Below are 21988 nucleotides of genomic sequence, written 5' to 3' on the forward strand. Positions count from 1 at the left end.
CCTCCACCTCATCCACTACTCCACCAATCTTGGTGTCATCAGCAAATTTACTGATCCACCCTTCAGCCCTCTCCTCTAAGTCATTAATAAAAATCACAAAGAGCAGAGGACCAAGCACTGATCCCTGTGGCACTCCGCTAGCAACCTGCCTCCAATCCGAAAATTTTCCATCCACCACCACCCTCTGTCTTCGATCAGACAGCCAGTTACCTATCCAATCGGCCAACTTTCCCTCTATCCCACACCTCCTCACTTTCATCATAAGCCGACCATGGGGGACCTTATCAAACGCCTTACTAAAATCCATGTATATGACATCAACTGCCCTACCTTCATCAACACACTTAGTTACATCCTCAAAAAATTCTATCAAATTTGTGAGGCACGACTTGCCCTTCACGAATCCGTGCTGGCTATCCCGGATTAATCCGCATCTTTCTAAATGGTCGTAAATCCCATCCCTAAGGACCTTTTCCATCAATTTACCAACCACCGAAGTAAGACTAACCGGTCTATAATTACCAGGGTCATTTCTATTCCCTTTCTTAAACAGAGGAACAACATTCGCCATTCTCCAGTCCTCTGGCACCATCCCCGTGAACAGCGAGGACCCAAAGATCAAAGCCAAAGGCTCTGCAATCTCATCCCTCGCCTCCCAAAGAATCCTAGGATACATTTCATCAGGCCCAGGGGACTTATCGACCTTCAGTTTATTCAAAATTGCCAGGACATCCTCCCTCCGAACATCTATTTCCTCCAGCCTATTAGCCTGTAACACCTTCTCTTCCTCAAAAACATGGCCCCTCTCCTTGGTGAACACTGAAGAAAAGTATTCATTCATCACCTCGCCTATCTTTACTGACTCCATACACAAGTTCCCACTACTGTCCTTGACCGGCCCTAACCTCACTCTGGTCATTCTTTTATTCCTCACATAAGATTAAAAAGCCTTGGGGTTTTCCTTGATCCGACCCGCCAAGGACTTCTCGTGTCCCCTCCTAGCTCTCCTCAGCCCCTTTTTCAGCTCATTCCTTGCTAACTTGTAACCCTCAATCGAGCCATCTGAACCTTGTTTCCTCATCCCTACATAAGCTTCCCTCTTCCTTTTCACAAGACATTCCACCTCTTTCCATCTCTGGAATCAATCTAGTGAACCTCCTCTGAACTGCCTCCAATGCCACTGCATCTTTCCTCAAATAAGGGGAACAAAACTGTGCACAATACTCCAGGTGCAGCCTCACGGATGCCTTAAATAGTTGCAACAACACTTCCTTACCTTTATATTCTATTCCTTTAGCTATAAATACCAGCATTCCATTCATTTTTTAAATTATCTGCTGTACCTGCATGCTAGTTTTTTGTAACTCATGAATGAATGCTCAGCATTGCATTCTTTCGCAATAAACATTTAAACCAACTCATTATGAGAATGAAAATATTTTTTGGGGTGCTCTTTTTAAAGCTGAATTCTGAGCATTGCTGATATGAAAAGGGAGTATTGAAAACCCAGGTCCTGCTCCCCACTTGTATTTCTGACCACACATGGTGGTTGTCCAGTCTACGCTTATGGCATTTTCATTGAAGGCACTAGAGACAAAAATAAATAGCCATCTCTATCAGCTGAAATTAGGCTCAAAGAGAGAAGGACTGGTAATGATGCGACCAGTAGAATCTGATTCCCATTTTAACATCCCGCTGTTGTCGATTTCCTAAAGAAATGCTAATGGAAAGGTCGAATCAGCAAGTGAACGCTCTAGTCACCATTCAACCAAAATCTTCTGGCAGCCCAGTCCACAGGAATCACATTGTTTGTCAGCTGTGCAAGTTACTAGGGAATATCACTGTACAACTCCTTGGACTGGTTTGTATTGGATTACCCTTAAGAAACAATCTATGACGAACCAGTTGTCAAGATGTAGTTTGGAGTGCGCTGAATCAGCTGAATTGACTGACTCTGAGCAGTGCCGTGTAAAGACTGCATCACTATGTGCTTGCCTTTCTGCTCAGTTTACAAGTGTAGTGCCTGTAACCCTAACTCTATTGCACAAAAGTCATCCAGGATCACGGGCGGTACGGTGGCACAGTGGTTAGCACTGCTGTCCCATAGCTCCAGAGACCTGGGTTTGATTCATGGCTTGGGTCACCATGTGTGTGGAGTTTGCACGTTCTCCGCATGTCTGTATGGGTTTCCTCCGGGCGCTCCGGTTTCCTCCCACAGTCCAAAGATGAGCAGGTTAGTGTACTGGCCATGCTAAATCGCCCCTTAGTGTCCTGGGATGCGTAGGATTAGTGGGGTAAATATGTGGCCTAGGTGGGATTGTTGTCAGTGCAGACCCGATGTGGGTGTGAATGTGTGTGTGTGTGTGGATGTGTGTATGTGTGTGGATTTGTGTGCGTGTGTGTGTATGTGAGTGGGTGTGCGTGTGTGTGAGTGCGTGTGACTCTCTTTTAATTTGCGAGTGATTCAATTGAAAACTAACCCTGCAGCAAACAAGATAAAGATTAGTTTATTACAAAGCTACTGCTGAAATTTAATTAAGTAAAATTGATAAAGCTATTAACTAAAATACAGATACAAAGATTAAAATGAAGATATCAGAAAAAATTATATTTGAAGATGAGATTTCAAACCAGCCTCTTTGAGATATCAGTGTGGGTCCATTGCTTTCCTTCTTGCTGAAGTGATGGGATTGAAACTTGAAGATTTCTTTGAGATATCACGTCTTAAAGCTGAGCCACATGGCTCAGAAGAGCTACATCAACCTCTTGGTTCCCCCTACTCTGACCCCCAACTCCCACCCCCAACTACCATCCTATCAGTAAGCAACCATAACGAGCCACCACAGGCTGGCTAGCATGCAGACAACACAGATACAATGGATGGGATTTTCCAACCCCCACCCACCCTCCCTTCACCACCTCCTTCCACCCCACCCCACCTCCCCGCCCCCTTCACCCCCTTTGTACTTTCCAGCAGTATAGTAAGCTCACTATTGGCCGTCGGTGGAATTTTCTGGTTCTGCCAATGTTGCATGTTTCACTCATCCCATCACTGGAGAACCTGCCATGGGGTGGATGGGTGTTGCTTATGGTGGAACCACAAGATTTGCCGATGGGAAGGGCTGGCAAATCCCACCTAGTGATCAGCCACCAGTGGGGCAAGCAGCCAGCAACCACCAGCAGCCAATCTGCAGAGGTTTTGTGGCCACACCAGCAGTCAACCCACTGGTAGACTGGGCTTTCCATTCATCTCGGTTGAAAGAACCATGTAATTAGCCCCGCTCCATTATTCTTTCCTTCTAGCCCTGCAAAAACTTTTCCTTTTCATGTAACATTTATACAAAAGATGGAATATCTTTTGCAAGTCACTCACTATGGATCAAGTGTTTAAGGAATTAATGATGCTAAGATTAACTAGAGTTTGGAACTGTTCTTCCAACCACACTTATGAGGTTAATTTGAAAATTCATTTCATATCTAATGTTTGATAAATCTGTAGCACAATAAAAATTAGATTAGTACAGAAAATACGATTCCGAGGGAAAAAAAAAGATCATTCGGTTTTAGGCTCATATACTTGTGGCATAATCCAATTTTTATTTGTCATAAACCAATGCATTTTGTCATGAAAAACAGCTTTGATTAATATTTCTATTCACACACTGGAAAATCAGATTAATTATTATTCATTGCAAGTTAGTAGGATCCTGGGATTAGACAGGATTATAGTTCACATTGCAACCTGCACATTATGATAGCAAACATGTAGGGCACTGGAACTGAGTTGCATTTACATTTAGTCAGTTATTTTTAGTCTCTTTGCTCAGCCATTTTGAACAACAAAATTTAGATAGCGAAGTAACATTAATAGATTATTATAATGAAGACAACATTTAGGAGCTGAATGGCAGGATGCAATTTTCTGCCTCATTGGGTTAGCACCAATAAAATGCAACCCGAGCCTCCTTAATGCTTGTCAAATGGGGGTGGCACGGTGGCACAGTGGTTAGCACTGCTGCCTCACAGCGCCAGGGACCCCCGGGTTCGATTCCCGGCTTGGGTCACTGTCTATGCAGAGTTTGTACATTCTTCCCGTATCTGTGTGGGTTTCCTCCGGGTGCTCCAGCTTCCTCCCACAGTCCAAAAGATATGCTGGTTGGGCGCATTGGCCATGTTAAATTCTCCCTCAGTGTACTCGAACAGGCGCCGGAGTGTGGCAACTAGGAGATTTTCACAGTAACTCCATTGCAGTATTAATGCAAGCTTGCTTGTGACACTAATAAATAAACTTTAAAAAAAAACACAAACTCAAAAACTTTCCTCCCACAGTCTGAAGGACGTGCTGGTTAGGGTGCATTGGCCATGCTCAATTCTCCCTCAATGTATCCGAACAGGCGCCAGAGTGTGGTGATTAGGGGATTTTCACAATAATTTCTGTAAGCCTATTTTTGATAAATAAACTTTTAATGCAGGACAACAGTTCCCCTCCTCCAGAGAGTCCATTTTGTCCAATCATACAGATGTAGACTCTTCCAATTACAGAAATGTACTGATCAATACCTGCAGCACTATACTGCCATACATTACCGTTTTATTATGACGCTGTATAGGTATAAGATTTAACAGCTCCTGTATTTATTTTAGCCTCTGCTGGGAACTGTCCAAACTGATGACTGACTGCTCCAAGCAAACCACAATCACAGGCTCCCAATGAGATATTTAATATGAATACCATTTTACTTCAGCAAATGAGGCCCAATGGCCGCTCACTCAAAATGATAAATGACCTTCAACACTTGGGTGTTGCTTTGATGGAAAACGCTGCCTGTGCTGGGCTTCAAACAAAATCACTCCTTGACGTGACATCAGGTATTGCTGTGAATATTCTTCGCAATGCACAACCATCCATCATTTATGCTTCCTGCTCCCATTATTGCTCACAACATCCTTGGAATATTGCATTACGGTTAATCCCCCGTTGGTCAGTTTTCTACTTCTTCTGTTTGGTTGATTTATTTTTCTCTCTGTTTAACTTCTGAAGAAAAAGGAAAATGAAAATAATACTGCAATGTTTCGAAGATGAGCAACTGGAATCTGACTGGCAATTGTGTTTTCCAGTTCCATATATCTTGCAGCTTGTTATGGAATTATATTGAACTGTTGGGGTTTTAAGGGGTGGTGGTTCAGCTGAACTGTTATGCATGATTTTTTTCTGGGAGAACTCTGGCAGATAGGGGCACTCTCCTGTTGGCTTTCCACCTCCTGCTGCTGTGGTAATGGGATGGTTGCTTAATGGTGGCACGCAGCGGACCATCGCAAACTTGGAAACCCAGTCAGTGCTATACACTAAACCACCCCCCCAAACAGACCATGCAGGGGAAGCTCTCCTTGGGCATGATTTTGATTTGATTGATTTATTATTGTCACATGTATTAGCATGCAGTGAAAAGTATTGTTTCTTGCGCGCTATACAGGCAAAGCATACCATACATAGAGAAGGAAAGGAAAGGGTGCAGAATGTAATGTTACAGTCATAGTTAGGGTATGGAGAAAGATCAACTTAATATAAGGTAGGTCCTTTCAAACGTCTGATGGCAGCAGGATGATGATAGAAGCTGTTTTTGAGTCGGTTGGTACATGACCGCAGACTTTTGTATCTTTTTCCCGATGGAAGAAAGCGGAAGAGAGAATGTCCGGGGTGCATGGAGTCCTTGATTATGCTGGCTGCGGGAAGTGTAGACAGAATCAATGGATGGGAGGCTGGTTTGCGTGATGGTCTGAGCTTCGTTCACAACTCTTTGTAGTTTCTTGCAGTCTTGGATAGACCAGGAGCCACACCAAGCTGTGATACAACCAGAAAGAATGCTTTCTATGGTGCATCTGTAAAAGTTGGTAAGAGTCGTAGTGGACATGCCAAATTTCCTTAGCCTCCTGCAAAAGTAAAGGCGCTGGTGGGCTCTCTTAGCTGTTGATTCTGGTGGTGATGTCCGACCAGCTCAGCAGATGTGCCAAGGGTCCTGACAGGAGCCCTTAGCCATGTCTGAAGAGAATTGCCCTTATTGCCCAGTTCCTGGCCTTAATCCAGCAGTTTGGCAAGGACAGTAGTGGCAATCAGGATAGGCGCAGGATGAGTGAGTGATGACTGCTGCCTGGTAACTACCACATTTGTTACAACTGCAGTTGGTATTATTGCCAAGCAGGCTGTGGTGAACCATTGTTGGTTCCCACTAGGTAGTACTGAGCCAGGGTCTGGCCAGTACTATGAGTCTGTATATATGTTACTGTTGGGGTTAGGGTTGGGCTGTTCTACATGTTACTGTTGGGGTTAGGGTTGGGCTGTTCTACCTGTAATATAGTTATTATGGTACATCCCAGTCGGGCTCCGCCTCCTGGGAGAGGTATAAAGGTCACTGCTCTGTCTGGGACCAGATCCAGCCTGTCAAGCAGACAATTTTGATGGCGTCAAGGCCCCGGTCTGTCACCGTGCTAGGGAGTTGCGTGGTAAATCTAACGGTGCAGGGCACGGTTTGCGAGAGCTTCAAGCACCTGGTGTTACCGCACATTTGCGCGCCAATACTCCTCAGACTAAATTTCATGGTCCACTTGAAGAGTGTAACCCTACAGTACGGTGGGCCACTCCCTCCGCTTTCAGTGGGAGAACAGCAGCTTCCAAATTGCCCAACGCGCTCCACCTGTAGCCTCTCGATGCTTAAGATTACCACACCCTCCTTATTCCAGAATCTCGTGCCAGGCTGCAAGCCCATCGTGACTAAGAGTAGGCGTTACAGCGCTGAGGATCGGATCTTCATTCGATCTGAGGTTCAGCGGCTCCTCAAGGAAGGGATCATACAACCTAGCGCTAGTCCTTGGAGAGCGCAGGTCGTGGTGGTCAAGAGTGGGAACAAACCCCGGATGGTCATTGACTATAGTCAGACCATTAACAGATACACGCAGCTGGATGCGTATCCCCTCCCGCGCATATCTGACATGGTCAACCAGATTGCGCAGTACCGGGTGTTCTCCACCATCGACCTAAAGTCTGCCTACCACCAGCTCCCCATTCGCCCAGAGGACTGACAATACACGGCTTTTGAGGTGGATGGTCACTTGTACCATTTTCTAAGGGTTCCTTTTGGTGTCACGAATGGGGTCTCGGTCTTCCAGCGTGCTATGGACCGAATGGTGGACCATAACGGACTGCGGGCTACCTTCCCGTACCTGGATAACGTCACCATCTGCGGCCATGACCAGCAGGACCACGATACCAACCTTCTTAGATTCCTACGCACTGCATCTCGCCTGAATCTGACCTACAACAGGGAGAAGTGTGTATTTCGCACGTGCCGCCTAGCTATCCTCGGATACGTGGTGGAAAACGGGGTCATTGGCCCTGATCCAGACCGTATGCGTCCCCTCCTCGAACTTCCCCTGCCCACTAGCGTAAAAGCACTGAGAAGATGCTTAGGCTTCTTCTCTTACTACGCACAGTGGGTTCCCAATTACGCGGATAAAGCCCGTCCGCTCATCAAGTCTACCTCTTTTCCCCTAGCACCAGAGGCTCGTTTGGCCTTTGAAAAACTAAAAGTCGACATCGCGAAAGCCACGTGCACGCTATCGATGAGTCCATCCCCTTCAAGGTGGAAAGCGATGCATCTGATTTCGCCCTGGCCGCCACACTTAACCAGGCGGGCAGGCCCGTCGCCTTTTTCTCTCGCACCCTCCAAGGCCCCGAAATTCGACATTCAGCGGTGGAAAAGGAGGCCCAGGCCATTGTGGAGGCCGTCCGGCATTGGCGCCATTACTTGGCGGGAAAACGGTTCACCCTGCTCACGGACCAGCGGTCCGTGGCGTTCATGTTCAATAACACGTTACGGGGCAAGATCAAGAACGATAAGATCTTGAGGTGGAGAATCGAACTCGCCACCTATAATTACGACATCATGTATCGTCCAGGGAAACTCAACGAGCCCTCGGATGCCCTGTCGCGTGGAACATGCTAAGAAGTTTAACAGCACCAGGTTAAAGTCCAACAGGTTTATTTGGTAGCAAAAGCCACACAAGCTTTCGGAGCTGCAAGCCCCTTCTTCTGCGCCAGTATGCAGGAGAATCGATTGCAGGCTCTCCACAATGACCTCTGCCATCCGGGGGTCACTCGGCTCTACCACTTCGTAAAAGCCCGGAATCTACCCTACTCGGTGGAGGATGTCAGGTCCATAACTAGAAGCTGCCGGGTATGCGCGGAATGCAAACCGCACTTTTACCGACCTGACAGGGCACAACTCGTTAAGGCCACTCGGCCCTTCGAAAGACTGAGTGTGGATTTTAAGGGCCCCCTTCCCTCGACAGATCGGAATGTGTACTTCCTCAATGTGGTTGATGAGTACTCACGATTCCCTTTTGTCATTCCCTGTTCTGATACGACTGCTGCCACGGTTACCAAGGCATTTTGTGATCTTTTCACCCTGTTCGGGTACCCCTGTTACATCCACAGCGATAGGGGCTCGTCGTTCATGAGCGATGACTTGAGGCAATACCTGCTCTCATATGGGATTGCCTCTAGTAGAACCACGAGCTACAACCCTAGGGGTAATGGACAGGTGGAACGTGAGAATGCTACAGTCTGGAAGGCTGTCTTACTGGCGTTGAAGTCTAAAGGCCTTCCAGTCTCCCGTTGGCAAGAGGTACTCCCTGATGCGCTCCACTCCATACGCTCACTCCTGTGTACGGCAACCAACACTACTCCCCATGAGAGACTGTTTTCATTCCCTCGGAAGTCTTCCTCTGGGACCTCATTACCGTCTTGGTTGACGTACTCAGGACCTGTCCTCCTGCGGCGACATGTTAGGACCCGCAAGTCCGACCCTTTGGTTGAACAGGTCCATCTCCTCCACGCCAACCCTCAGTATGCCTATGTGGCATACCCTGACGGGCGAGAGGACACGGTCTCGATTCGAGACCTGGCGCCAGCAGGGGGCTTGGAAACCCCTGTCGCTCCCATACCTCCTGTTAGAGACCCCCCCAACTATTGTTTCCCCTTCTGACACGGCGCGGGCAGCATCGGGACCATCACTTAACCCTTTTACTCCCGTGTACAGCTTGCCTGAGTCCAGGAGATGGTCGCCACTTCAAGGCGTGTCCGAGTTCAGCGGATTGTCACCACCTCGGGGTCAACCGGCCCGTGAGACATTGGAGGAGCCGTTGGACACCGCCTTGGGGAGAACGCCACCGTGAGTGCCTACACCAGTGTCATCGCCGGTAGGTAGTACTGAGCCAGGGTCTGGGCAGTACTATGAGTCTGTATATATGTTACTGTTGGGGTTAGGGTTGGGCTGTTCTACATGTTACTGTTGGGGTTAGGGTTGGGCTGTTCTACCTGTAATATAGTTATTATGGTACATCCCAGTCGGGCTCCGCCTCCTGGGAGAGGTATAAAGGTCACTGCTCTGTCTGGGACCCTTCAGTCTGGGATCGTGTATTATATATGGTAGCTCTATTGTAGTAGTCGATAAAAGCCTTTATTTCCTCGAGCATCTCTAGCCTCGTGAGTTATATCGCGCATCACAGGCCAGATTCCAGATTAAAATCTGTCTCATCTGATCAGAACCTTTTTTTTGTATTGTAGAAATGTGGAGAGGCAGCGACTGAACACAAAAGCACAGAACTCCAGTGATAACTTTTAAAATTTGAAGAATTAACAATGTTATTTAAAAGAAGTTGAAACTTAAACACACAAGATAATTGGAAAATATCTTATAAGATAAACCCTGGCACAGTGGTTAGCACTGCTGCCTCACAGCACCAGGGACCCGGGTTCAATTCCAGTCTCAGGTGACTGTGTCGAGTTTGCATGTTGTCCCTGTGTGGGTTTTTTCCGGGTGCTCTGGTTTCCTCCCACAGTCCTAAGATATGTGTGTTATGTTGATTGGCCATGCTAAATTGCCCCTTAGTGTCAGGGGGATGAGCAAGGGAAATACATGGGGTTACTGGGAAAGGGTCTGGGTGGGGTTGTTGTCAGTGCAGTGTCGATGGATCGAATGGCCTCTTTCTGCACTATAGAGATTCTATGATTCTATGAAAATGCCTTACAGAGGGTACAGAATGAAATTCACTTTTTGGCAACAGCCCTTATGGATTCGTACCTGCAAAATCCAGGAAATGTTACCCAAATCAGTCAATGCCTTTCGCTGTAAACAGAAGTACATTCTATGACTTCCCAGAACTAAATACGCTGATGTGGTTTTCCAATTACAGATGTAAACAAACTGCTTCACACGTTCATTTTCTCAATTCACAACTTTCACAGCTTTTCAGGATACACCAGCCCAAAAACAAAAGCTGGTCTTCAGTGGGCTTCCCCCACAGCAAATCCACTCCAGCTGTGCTCCTAAATGCTTTTTGCCACTTTCACGTTCACTTTCCATTGTCTTCACAACTCCCTTTAAGCTTAGGTTCCCCAGATAGTGTGGCAATGTGGCACAGTGGTTAGCACTGCTGTCACACAGCGCCAGGGACCCGGGTTCAATTTTGACCTTGGGTCACTGTCTGTGTGGAGTTTGCAAGTTCTCCCCGTGTCTGCGTGGGTTTCCTCTGGGTGGTCTGGTTTCCTCCCACACTCCAAAGATGAGCAGGTTAGTTTGTTTGGCCATGCTAAAGAGCCCCTTCGTGTCCCAAGATGCGTAGGTTAGGGGGATTGGTGGGTAAATACGTGGGGTTAAGGGGATAGGGTCTGGGTGGGATGCTCTATCGGAAGGTTGGTGCAAAAGGCCTCCTTCTGAACTGTAGGGATTCAATGAAATAAATTCTTTCATATTTCTATATTACCTTTATTTTGATCAATAAAATTAAAAATGTCTCCCCCTGCTTACCTATGACTCTCCTGTAAGATGCAAATGTTCCCCATCAACCTTGAACCTCTTTTGAAATGCAATAATTACACAATTTCAACACTTAACCCCAATGTAAATTTCAAACCTATTCTGTTCATCTGTAAACTAAAACATAAAGCCTCATTATAGATGCAAAATACCTTTACTCATTTATCCTTTATACTCCACATACAATTTTTCTCCAAAAATCTCTCTTTGCTTAATGCTGGACACACACTGACACTGCCTTTTCTTACCTTCACAGAATGACCAAAATTTTCCAGCCCTACCTGTCAGCAGGATCTTCTGGTTCCGCTGCCGATGGCAACTATCCCACAACCTTCAATTGGCAAGTGACGGAGGGTGCGGGGCATGCAAAACCCCCATAGACATTGGTGGGACCAGAAGATCCCACCGCCAGCCAATGACAGGCTGCCACCAGAGGTGGCACGGTGTGGCACGGTGTCAGTACGGTGGCACAGTGGTTAGCACTGCTGTCTCACAGCGCCAGGGACCCGGGTCCGATTCCCAGCTTGGGTCACTGTCTGCGTGGAGTTTGCACGTTCTCTCCGTGTCAGCGTGGGTTTCCTCCGGGTGCTCCAGTTTCCTCCCACAGTCCCAAACGTACTGGGTAGGTGCATTGGTCATGCTAAATTCTGCCTCAGTGTACCCGAACAGGCGTCGGCGTGTGGTGACTAGGGGATTTTCACAGTAATTTCATTGCAGTGTTAATGTAAGCCTACTTGTGACTAACAAATAAACTTTAAAATTTGCTGGTGGGGGTGGGTCAGTGGTGCTGAAATCACACCTAATATATACACAATACACAGAAAATATAAAATTTGCATCAATCATCACACCAGTATAATTTGTTCAGTTTGTGATTCCAAAGCAGATGGATGATTTTGGATTGGAATACTTGCTTTTTGAGAAATATGCCAGGCGCTATAGAATGTGAATGTAACTTATTGCACCTTAGAACCCTGGGGAAATGTGTCATGGTCTCTCATCTTGGTTCACTCTGTCCCTGGGGAAGAGGTGTATACATTCCTCTTAGTGTAGGATGGTTCAGTGACCTCCCTCATTGAATAGTGGACCGTGAACTGGAAGATGTCATGAAAGTCACCTCCTGCAAGCTATGGCCTAATGTCAAAGTCCATGGGGAGTGCTATCTGAGGATTAAGTTGTGGTTGTAGCAGGTTACATTATGCAGCGACAGCTTCCTTTGTGATGTGATGGTGCATGAAACACTTGTATCTCAGTAAAGCTCAGGAAGGACAAGATGCTTCCTAAATACCCACAGTGGACATAACTTCCTGCACAATGCCCTCCTCTTCTCCTTTGTGAGTTGTTCCTACTTTCTCCTCTCTTCCTTGCTGCTCCCTTTATCCCTCACCCAAAAGACAGCTTTGCTCAATCACCTTTGACTGTAATAGAACTATTTAGAAGGCATTCCCAAAACAGTGATTTTCCAGACAAGAACCTTCGGAGAAGTCAGAATTGAGTTTTCTAAGTCAGAAAATGGACCACAAAAAAATGCTGAGAAATTAACCTAGAGCCTGAAATGGCAAACTAACAACTAACCTGCATGTAACATGTTGCCAGGACTAGTGGGCCTTAGTTACAGGGAGAGGTTGGCCAGGCTAGGACTTTATTCCTTGGAACATAGGAGAATGAGAGGTGACCTTATTGAGGTGTGTAAAATCATGAGGGGCAGAGATAGGATGAACACACATAGGGCCTGATTTTTCATTGTCGCCTGAGGCGCGTATGAGGCCAGCGAGGAATGCCGTTCTGTGAGCCTCGCCCACCCCGATTTCAGGGCAGCCATGCCGGTAAAATCAGGGCTATCTCCCAGGTAAGGGGAATTGAAAACTAGAGGGCATAGGTTTAAGGTGAGAGGGGAAAGGTTTAATAGGAACCTGAGGGGCAACTTTTTCACTCAGAGGGTGGGGCATATATGGATCGAGCTGCCAGAGAAAGTGGTTGAGTCAAGTCCAACAGCAATATTTAAAAAGCATTTGGATAATACATGGATGGGAAAGGATTAGAGGGATATGGGTCACACACAGGCAATTAGGACTAGCTGGGAGGGCACCATGGTCAGCATGGACCAGTTGGGCTGAAGGGCCTGTTTCCCTGCTGTATTGCTCTATGACTCTATGACTAGTAAATGGACCCTTTGAATAGTGCTGCTGAAGGCTCCTTACTGCCTATTAGCAGCATGAATTACTGGGTCAGTTTATCATATCATGAGTCAGGCACTGGGGCAGCCCAATATAACAGAAAGATCCTAAAACAACTATAGGACCCTAATTTCCATATTTTAGTCAGTAGTTTAAATGTTTTGACTGGTGATGCAACCTGATGAAATATGAGTGACAGCCACCATATTAGATGCTTCCCCTCTCCCTACCATTTTGTACCTCAGAAATCGTCAAAATCTATGTCAGTTGGCGTTATTTGAACTGGCTCTCGCTCTTCCCTTTGTAGAGTCAAGACTTAACTCTAATGATAGCTACTAGCATGTGCGTAAGGAGCTCTATCACAGTGATGTTACTCATTCAGAGGAGATGAATTTGAAGCATCTCAGAAAGTAGCTCCAGCCATGTCTTTGTCTCAGTTAATCTTTGTAAGTAGTTAGCATATAATTAAATATTTTTGAACAAAAGAGCAATGTCACTTCAGCAAGATCTCTTCTACAGTAAGAAACCAACAAATCCTGAGATAAATCCACAATAACAGATGGTGGCAGCAGTGATTACATCCACAGAGGAAGAATAGAAAATGGCAGAGAAAGCCTCAAGTGAAGACCAGCTACAGTGCAGAGCAGCGGGTGAAGGACTTCAAGCCAACCCAGCAATAACACAGGAGATCTGGGAGATGATGGCCTGGTGGTATTATCGCTAGACTATTGATCCAGAAACTCAGCAAATGTTCTGGGGACCCGGTCTGAATCCTGCCATGGCAGGTGGTGGAATTTGAATTCAATAAAAAATATCTGGAATTAAGAATCTACTGATGACCATAAGACCATTGTTGATTATTAGAAAAACCCATCTGGTTTATAGAATAAATCTGCCATCCTTATCTTGTCTGGCTGACATGTTATTCCAGAGCCACAGCAATGTGGTTGACTCTCAACTGTTCTCGGGCAACTAGGGATGGTCAATAAATGTCCCATGAATGAATAAGAAAATACCTAATAATGAGGGCAGCTTAGCGATTGGCAGAACAAACACCATGGTTAAGACAGCCTCAAAGCAGGATGAGAAATGGCTCTTACTTTGCCCCGACTAGATTCCTTTCAAAGTACAGAGGGCCTTGGACAGGCTGAGCAATGGTAAAATTGGCATTATCGTTACTGCAATGCCTAAGGTCTTGTGATTAAACAGAACATTGATCAAGTTACACTTTCTTTTACACTGTTGGGAGCATAGCAGACAACATACTGGCCACACTGAGGGGCAAATGAAGAGACAGCCTCCTTGGAGGATGTCATTGGAGCCTTTCACTCATACTTCAGTCTTCATAAAAATGTTGTCATTGAAGAGACAAAATTTAATTAGTGCAGTCAAAAACAGGGTGCAGTGATTGACTCACTCATCAATGAGTTGCACTGCCTAGCCAAAATCTTTGAGTGTGGAACACTAAAAAACAATCTGATCAGAGATAACATAGTCTTTAGCCTTTTATATGAGAATCTCTCTGATTTCCTATAATCTCAGGAATATTTAACTTGAAGCAATGTTGTACAACTGGCCAGTGGAAGCGGAATAAGTTTTTTGTCAGAGATCCAAGGGAAACTTCTCAGCAACAGTCCGACATTCAAATCATCCAATTTGTGGGTTGTAAAGGTGAAAGTATATCAAAGCTGCAAACAGTGAAACACCCTAGAATGGCGCTAACCACCATTTTCCAATGTCCTTGCTGTGGTGGGAAGAAGTTCCATAAGTGGGAGGAATGCCCCATTTGAATTGCACAGTGCTGTGTGTGTGACAAGTTGACATAGAAACATAGAAAGTAGAAGCAGGAATAGGCCATTTGGCCCTTCAAGCCTGCTCCACCATTCATTTTGGTCATGGCTAATCATCAAATTCAAACCCTGATCTCGCCTTCCCCACATTTTAGCCCCCAAGAGCTATATCTAATTTCTTCTTGAAACCCATTTTAAGTCATTTTAAAATGTTCTGCCATTCCAGTCTGTATTTACCAGACGGAAGGTGACATTTGTTAAAAGAACCTCCATTCAAGAAACTCAAATTGACTCAAAATGCTGTGAATCAGTCTCATAGACAAATCTTCATCCCTATGACCACAGGAGGACATTGTAGATCTGTCATTTCTCTTCAGCATGAGGCTGAATGCAACAGGAAACAAGATGACATTCTTTATTTGCTCTTCTGGGGGAGGGTGGAAGAGGATGATAACCAAGATGCCAGTGACATCAATGATTTGTCACAGGAGGAGACCCTGAACTTTACTTTCGAAGACAGCATACATTCTGCTCAAGTTCCAGAGATGTTCAGGCCCTCTGATGAACCAGCTCATGCCAAAGACAATGCGCAAGTTGAACGACTGTACTAACAGAGCACTCGAGATTTTTTATCTTCAGAACATTCTTCATGCTTCTCTTCATCCACCTGATTCATTCATGGATGACACGTTACATAATACTTCATTCGTTGCAGCAGTAGAAGTTTGTAAACCCATTACAACTGTGCCACTCCTCACAGGAGCTGAGCAAGCTTCATTCTTTTAAGCTAGAGCAGCCAGCAGTTCAACCTTTCCATGACGTACAAAGAAGAAGGGAAAGACGAATGAGGAGAAAAGTAAAATCTCTGTTCATCACCTTTATATTGAGGATTAGAAGTAGAAATCTCTGAGGAGGTCAGTGCCTTCAGAGAAGATTCTAGAGAGCGTACATCCTATGCATCTGCAAAGAGGCCAAGAACACAATTAGAGAAGCGATGGCCTTGTGGTATTATTGCTAGACTATTAATCCAGAATCTCAGCTAAAATTCTGGGGACCTGGGTTCGAATTCCGCCATGGATGATGGTGGAATTTGAATTCAATAAGAAATATCTGGAATTAAGAATCTACTGATGACCATGAAACCATTGCCGGAAAAACCCATCTGATTCACTAATGTCCTTTAGGGAAGGAAATCTGCCGTCCTTACCTGGACTGGCCTACATGTGACTCTAGAACCACAGCAATGTGCTTGAGTCTCAACTGCCCTCTGAACAAGAGCAACTAAGGATGGGCAATAAATGCTGGCTAGCCAGTGACACCCATATAATAAAAAATGCCACTGGTGCAACAGACTGTGAGGGGGAGGTGTAGGGCAAAGCGTGTGTAATGGTCTACGGCTGAAGACTTGGGGGGAGATATCGAGTAAAGGATTAACTTTAATAATAGCTACTGGGAATATGTATAAGGAGCCATATCATGGTCTTGTCATTCACTGAGAGGAGATGAGCGTGAAACCTTTCAGAGAATAGCTCTGTCTTGGTCTGATTTAGCCTTTATGGCAAATTAGTATATAAATACAAGATCTCTTCCAGAGTAAAAAGGTCAATGAATCCCAAGATAAACCCACAATAACAGACCCTCTGACCTATACCTTGAGAACAACCGAAACAAAAGTTTGCAATATTTATGTTGAATTAAACTGGGGATGTAATTTGGAATGCAGTTAAATTTTTAAACTGCTTCATTATTGAGATTGAAGAGACTTCCCAAGCTAAAACCAGATCAAAATTCTTGTTTTTTTATGTTGCACCTGCCTCCAATGGTCTTGCACATGGCCTCCTGCTGCTGATGCTGCTACTTCTCATCTTCCAAGCTGTCTAGAATTGTCAAACTTATGGCAACACCATGCTGCAGAAATTATCAAAAGGATCCTCACCTCATCAATACTTACTGTTCTGGTTAACATTCACAGCTTCTTCTGATGCTTTGATATCAGCTCTGCACGCAACAAATAACACAATGTGAAAGAAAATTAAATCACGAATATAAACAAACGGTTATCACTGCTGCCTCACAGCGCCAGGGACCCGGGTTCAATTCCAGTCTTGGGTCACTGTCTGTGGGGAGTTTGCACATTCTCCCCATGTCTGCGTGGGTTTCCCCCCACAGTCCGAAGATGTGCAGGTTAGGTTGATTGGCCATGCTAAATTGTCACTTAGTGTTAGGGGGACTAACAGGGTAAATATATGGAGTTACGGGGATAGGGCCTGGGTGGGATTGTTGTCGGTGCCGGTTCACTGGGGCAAATGGCCTCCTTCTGCACTGTAGGGATTCTATGATTTATGATTCAAACATGACTTTGGCTGTTGATTCACAAGCAATATAACTGATAACTCAAGTTGACCATTTAACACCCAAAATTTGTGGTATTTTATTGAGTGGGATGTTAAAATGTTCTTAATCTCAAATCCAAACCCAGTCTACCTTGATCTCAGCCAAATCAAACTTACCTCCTGATACATTGGCTCAGAGTTTTCTCAGGTTAATACACATGCTGTTTATTGGCATGTAAATAAACAATTTGTGGCGAGGAGGGTACACTTCACAAGCTGTGAATCACCACAAATTTATGGATGATTCCTACCAGTATGCCCTGCCAAGACAGGAGAATTGCCATCAGCCTCCAGTGAGTTTTAGAAATTGCTGTGTGTGCTGTTAATATTAATTAAACTCGTCACAAAGAGTTAAGGACCCTTAACACGTTATAGCGTAAGGATTCTTCAAATGATGAGGTTAATGCTCCTGCAATGTCATTCAACTTCTCTGGGCCAGAAAGGGGGGAGGGGGAACAATTAAAAAACTGGAGTCTCATTTCCACAGGTAGTAAATTGTTCCTCAAGGTATTTAAAATGTGAAGTTTATTTCTTATGTTTCCTTTCTGCCTCTTTTTCACTCTCTTCCTTAACCCAATCTTTCTTTCACCTCGTTTTATTTCTCCTTTTTCTCTAATTTGATGCTAATTCACCCGATATCCTTTCCCACCATTCCTCTGTTTCTTTCTCAGTCTTTAAGCCTCAGTGGTTCAGATGAGAGGCTTATGAATCTCCCATTTATCAATGTTCCAAATGTCCCCTTTCCAATTATTAAGTTGCACATCTAGCAATTTACTGTACGGACATTTTGTTTTGGTCTGATGGGTGTTGAAAAGATACTAACAGATGGGACATGTTGCCCCACTTTGGCAAATTCTGGCTGTTCATTCGCCCATTATTGCATGCGATGTACTTTGAATAACTCCCAGTAGTTATGTTTCCCATGCATTGGTTGATTGCCGCCTGAAGGAGCCTACCCAGGTTAATGAGGCAGCACATTCTGCTCTGAAATGCATTCTGATAATTTCTTACGGTTTCTACACTCTAGATAAATATTGATATACTCCAATAAAATGCTCCAAAGTAATTTCCTCAAGTATAAATATTAAGCTATAAGCGGGCTGTGCTTTCCCAATTCACTTCTCCCTCAGTTTTTGAACCTCAAGACAATTTTTTGAGATGGATGCTTGTAAGGGGAGTTGGTGGCATTGTGTTATTATCACTAGACTAGTAATGCATTGCCCTGGGAACACGGGTTCGAATCCCACCACAGCAGATGGTGAAATTTGAATTCAAGAAAGAAAATCTGGAAATAAAAGTCTAATGATAACCATTGTCGATTGTCAGAAAAACCCATCTGGTTCATTAATATCCTTTCGGGAAAGAAATCTGCCATCTTTACCTGTTCCGGCCTACATGTGACTCCAGATCTACAGCACATCAATCACATATTGACCCTGAAATGCCCTCAGGGATGGACAATAAATACTGGCCCATGAAAGAATTAAAAAATATGCATGTATGGAGTTCCTCAGAATCCTTGGACATCAAGGGAGAATTTACCATAGCCAATCCACCTAACCTGCACATCTTTGGATTGTGGGAGGAAACCGGAGCACCCAGAGGAAACCCACGCAGACACAGGGAAAATGTGCGAACTCCACACAGACAGTGACCCAAGCCCAGAATCGAACCCAGGTCCCTGGCGCTGTGGGGCAGCAGTGCCACTGAACCCCTGTGAATTAAAGTCCTGCATATTTTACAAGGTGTGACCCATATTGTCCTGGTGACTTGTAGATGTGTAGGACTACTTTTACTATTTTCGTAGCATTTCTCTATGATGCGACTGCAATTTCTCAGTTTCTCCAGAATGAGAGGGAAGTCAGACAAATTCACCAGCCAAGTTAATTTGGATGGAAATCATGTCCACTATGAATCTGATACACTGACCTCAGACCTCAAATTCCCATTATCTGCTACTGACTTGTGGAGGTCGGCACTGGAGGCTGTTGAATCATCATATTAATACTTTGCATTGTGACGTTTTAAAATTAATTGACGGGATGTGGGCATCACTGGTTAGTATATTGCCCATTTATTGCCCATCCCCAAGTACCCTTGAGGTGGTGGTGAGCTGCCTTCTTGAATTGCTTCAGTCTTTCTGGTGTATGGAGTCAGGGAGGGAGTTTCAAGACTTTGACCCAGCGACAGTGAAGGAACAACAATATATTCCCAAATCAGGATGGTGAGTGACTTGGAGGGGAACCTCCAGGTGGTGGTGTTCCCACCACGCGCCTCGCACTAAGTTGATCTTTTTCTACATCCTACATCTCCTTTCCTTCTCTATGAACGGTGTGCTTTGCCTTTATAGCATGCACGAGGCAATACTTTTCACTGTATACTAATACATGTGACAACAATAAATCAAATCAAATCAAATCAAAATGTATCTGCTGCTCTTGTCCTTCTAGTTGTGGGTTTGGAAGGTGCTGACTAAGGAATCTTGGTGAGTTCCTGCAGTGCATCTTGTGGATAGAACACACTGCTGTCACTATTTGTCAATGATGGAGGGTTCGAATCGAGAGGGCTCTTTGTCCTGGGTGGTGTCAAACTCCTTGAATGTTATTGGAGCTGCACTCATCTAAGCAAGGGGAGGTTATTTCATCAGACTCTGACCTGTACCTTGTTGATAGTAGACAGGCTTTGGGGAGTCAGGCTCTGGAATTTTACTGCCCTGCCCACCATGGGAATTGGAGCGGACGAGGGGCAGCCATTGGAAAGGTCCGTTGACCTCGGGCAGAATTTTACAGTTTCGGGGCGGGCGAGGTCGTAATAGCTTGCCCAGGAGTTGAGTTACTCATGACAGGATTCCAAACCTCTGACTTTCACTGACCTCCATGTGACTTATTCAAAATATCTTAAAATATCTTACAATAAATATATCCTCTCAGTCACATCTTTATTCTATATTCTATTTTGTTCCTCTGGCTCTAATACCCATTCTATAATAAGGACCCAAAATCGCACAATATCAGGCTAAATAATTTATTATTTTGTTGATTACATACTTAATCAATCACATTCATTAAAATCAGTTGCATAACTGACAGCAAAAATAATTACTACTGTATCTTCTCAATTAAAGCAGTAAGCTTCTCATTAAAAATCATTCTTAATTCATCCAATTCATTAAAATTCAAGGCCTTGATGACGGTGTTCATCTTTCAATTACTTTACCTCGTCTCTACAGAAACGAATGATGCTGAACAACTGAAAAATGGTTCAGAAAGTGTAAACAATGAGAGAAATAGGCCATAGGGTGACCAAATGTCATCCATGTGATACCACGGGCCAAGGTGATTAAAAAGGCATACGGCATACTTGCCTCATCAGCCGGGTCATTGAGTACAGGAGTTGGGAAATCATGTTGCAGCTATATAAAACCTTGGTTAGGCCGCATTTGGAGGATTGTGAGCAGTTCTGGTCATCACACTACCAGAAGGGCATGAAAGCTTCGAGGAGAGTGCAAAGAAGGTTCGCCAGGATGTTTCCTGGTCTCGAGGGTGTTGGCTATGAGGAGAGGTTGAATAAACTAGGATTGTTTTCAATGGAAAGACGGAGGCTGAGGGGCGACCTGATAGAACTCTACAAAATTATGAGAGGGATAGACAGGGTGGATAGTCAGAAGCTTTTCCCAAAGGTGGAAGTGTCAATTACAAGGGAGCACAGGTTCCAGGTGAGAGGGGGAAAGTTCAAGAGAGATGTCCAGGGAAGCTTTTCATGCAAAGATTGGTGGGTGGCTGCAATGCGCTGCCAGTGGAGGTGGTGGAAGTGGGTACATCAACAACACTTAAGAGGAATCTGGATGGGTTTTATGAATAGGGAGGAAATAGAGGGATATGGAGCAAGTAAGGGCAGAAGTTTTTTTTAGGTTAGTTAGGGCATCATGATCGGCACATGCTTGGAGGGCCGAAGGGCCTGTTCCTGTGCTGTACTTTTCTTTGTTCTTTGAAACCTACGCAGACATGAGGAGAACGTGCAAACTCCACACAGTCACCCAAGGCTGGAATTGAACCCAGGTTCCTGGCGCTGTGAGGCAGCAGTGCTAACCATTGTGCAACCAATGCTGTACGGACTTGCAATTTACCACAGTGACTGCCGATGGACGCTGCCAAAAGCCTTCTTGAAATCAATGAAGTTGATCGCAAATGATTTCTGATAGACTCTGCTTGATTTGATTTGATTTATTATTGTCACATGTATTGGGATACAGTGAAAAGTATTGTTTCTTGCGCCCTATACAGACAAATCATAGAATCAGAATCATACGGCGCAGAAGAGGCCCTCCGGCTCATCAAGTTTGCACTGACACATTAAAAACACCTGAATTCCCACCTAATCCCATCTGCCAACACTTGGCCCATAGCCCTGAATGTTATGATGTGCCAAGTGCTCATCCAGGTACTTTTTAAAGGATGTGAGGCAACACGCCTCTACCACCCTCCCAGGCAGCACATTCCAGACCATCACCACCCTCTGGGTAAAAAGGCTTTTCCTTGCATCCCCCCCTAAAACTCCTGCCCCTCACCTTGGATCTATGTCCCCTCGTGACCTACCCTCCAACTAAGGGGATCAGCTGCTCCTTATCCACTCTGTCTATGTCCATCATAATCTTGTACACCTTGATCAGGTCACCCCTCAGTCTTCTCTGCATGCCGTTCATAGAATACATAGGGAGAAGGAAAGGAGACGGTGCAGAATGTAGTCCTACAGTC

Source organism: Mustelus asterias, chromosome 5, assembly GCF_964213995.1.
Source record: "Mustelus asterias chromosome 5, sMusAst1.hap1.1, whole genome shotgun sequence".
Taxonomy (NCBI): Eukaryota; Metazoa; Chordata; class Chondrichthyes; order Carcharhiniformes; family Triakidae; genus Mustelus; species Mustelus asterias.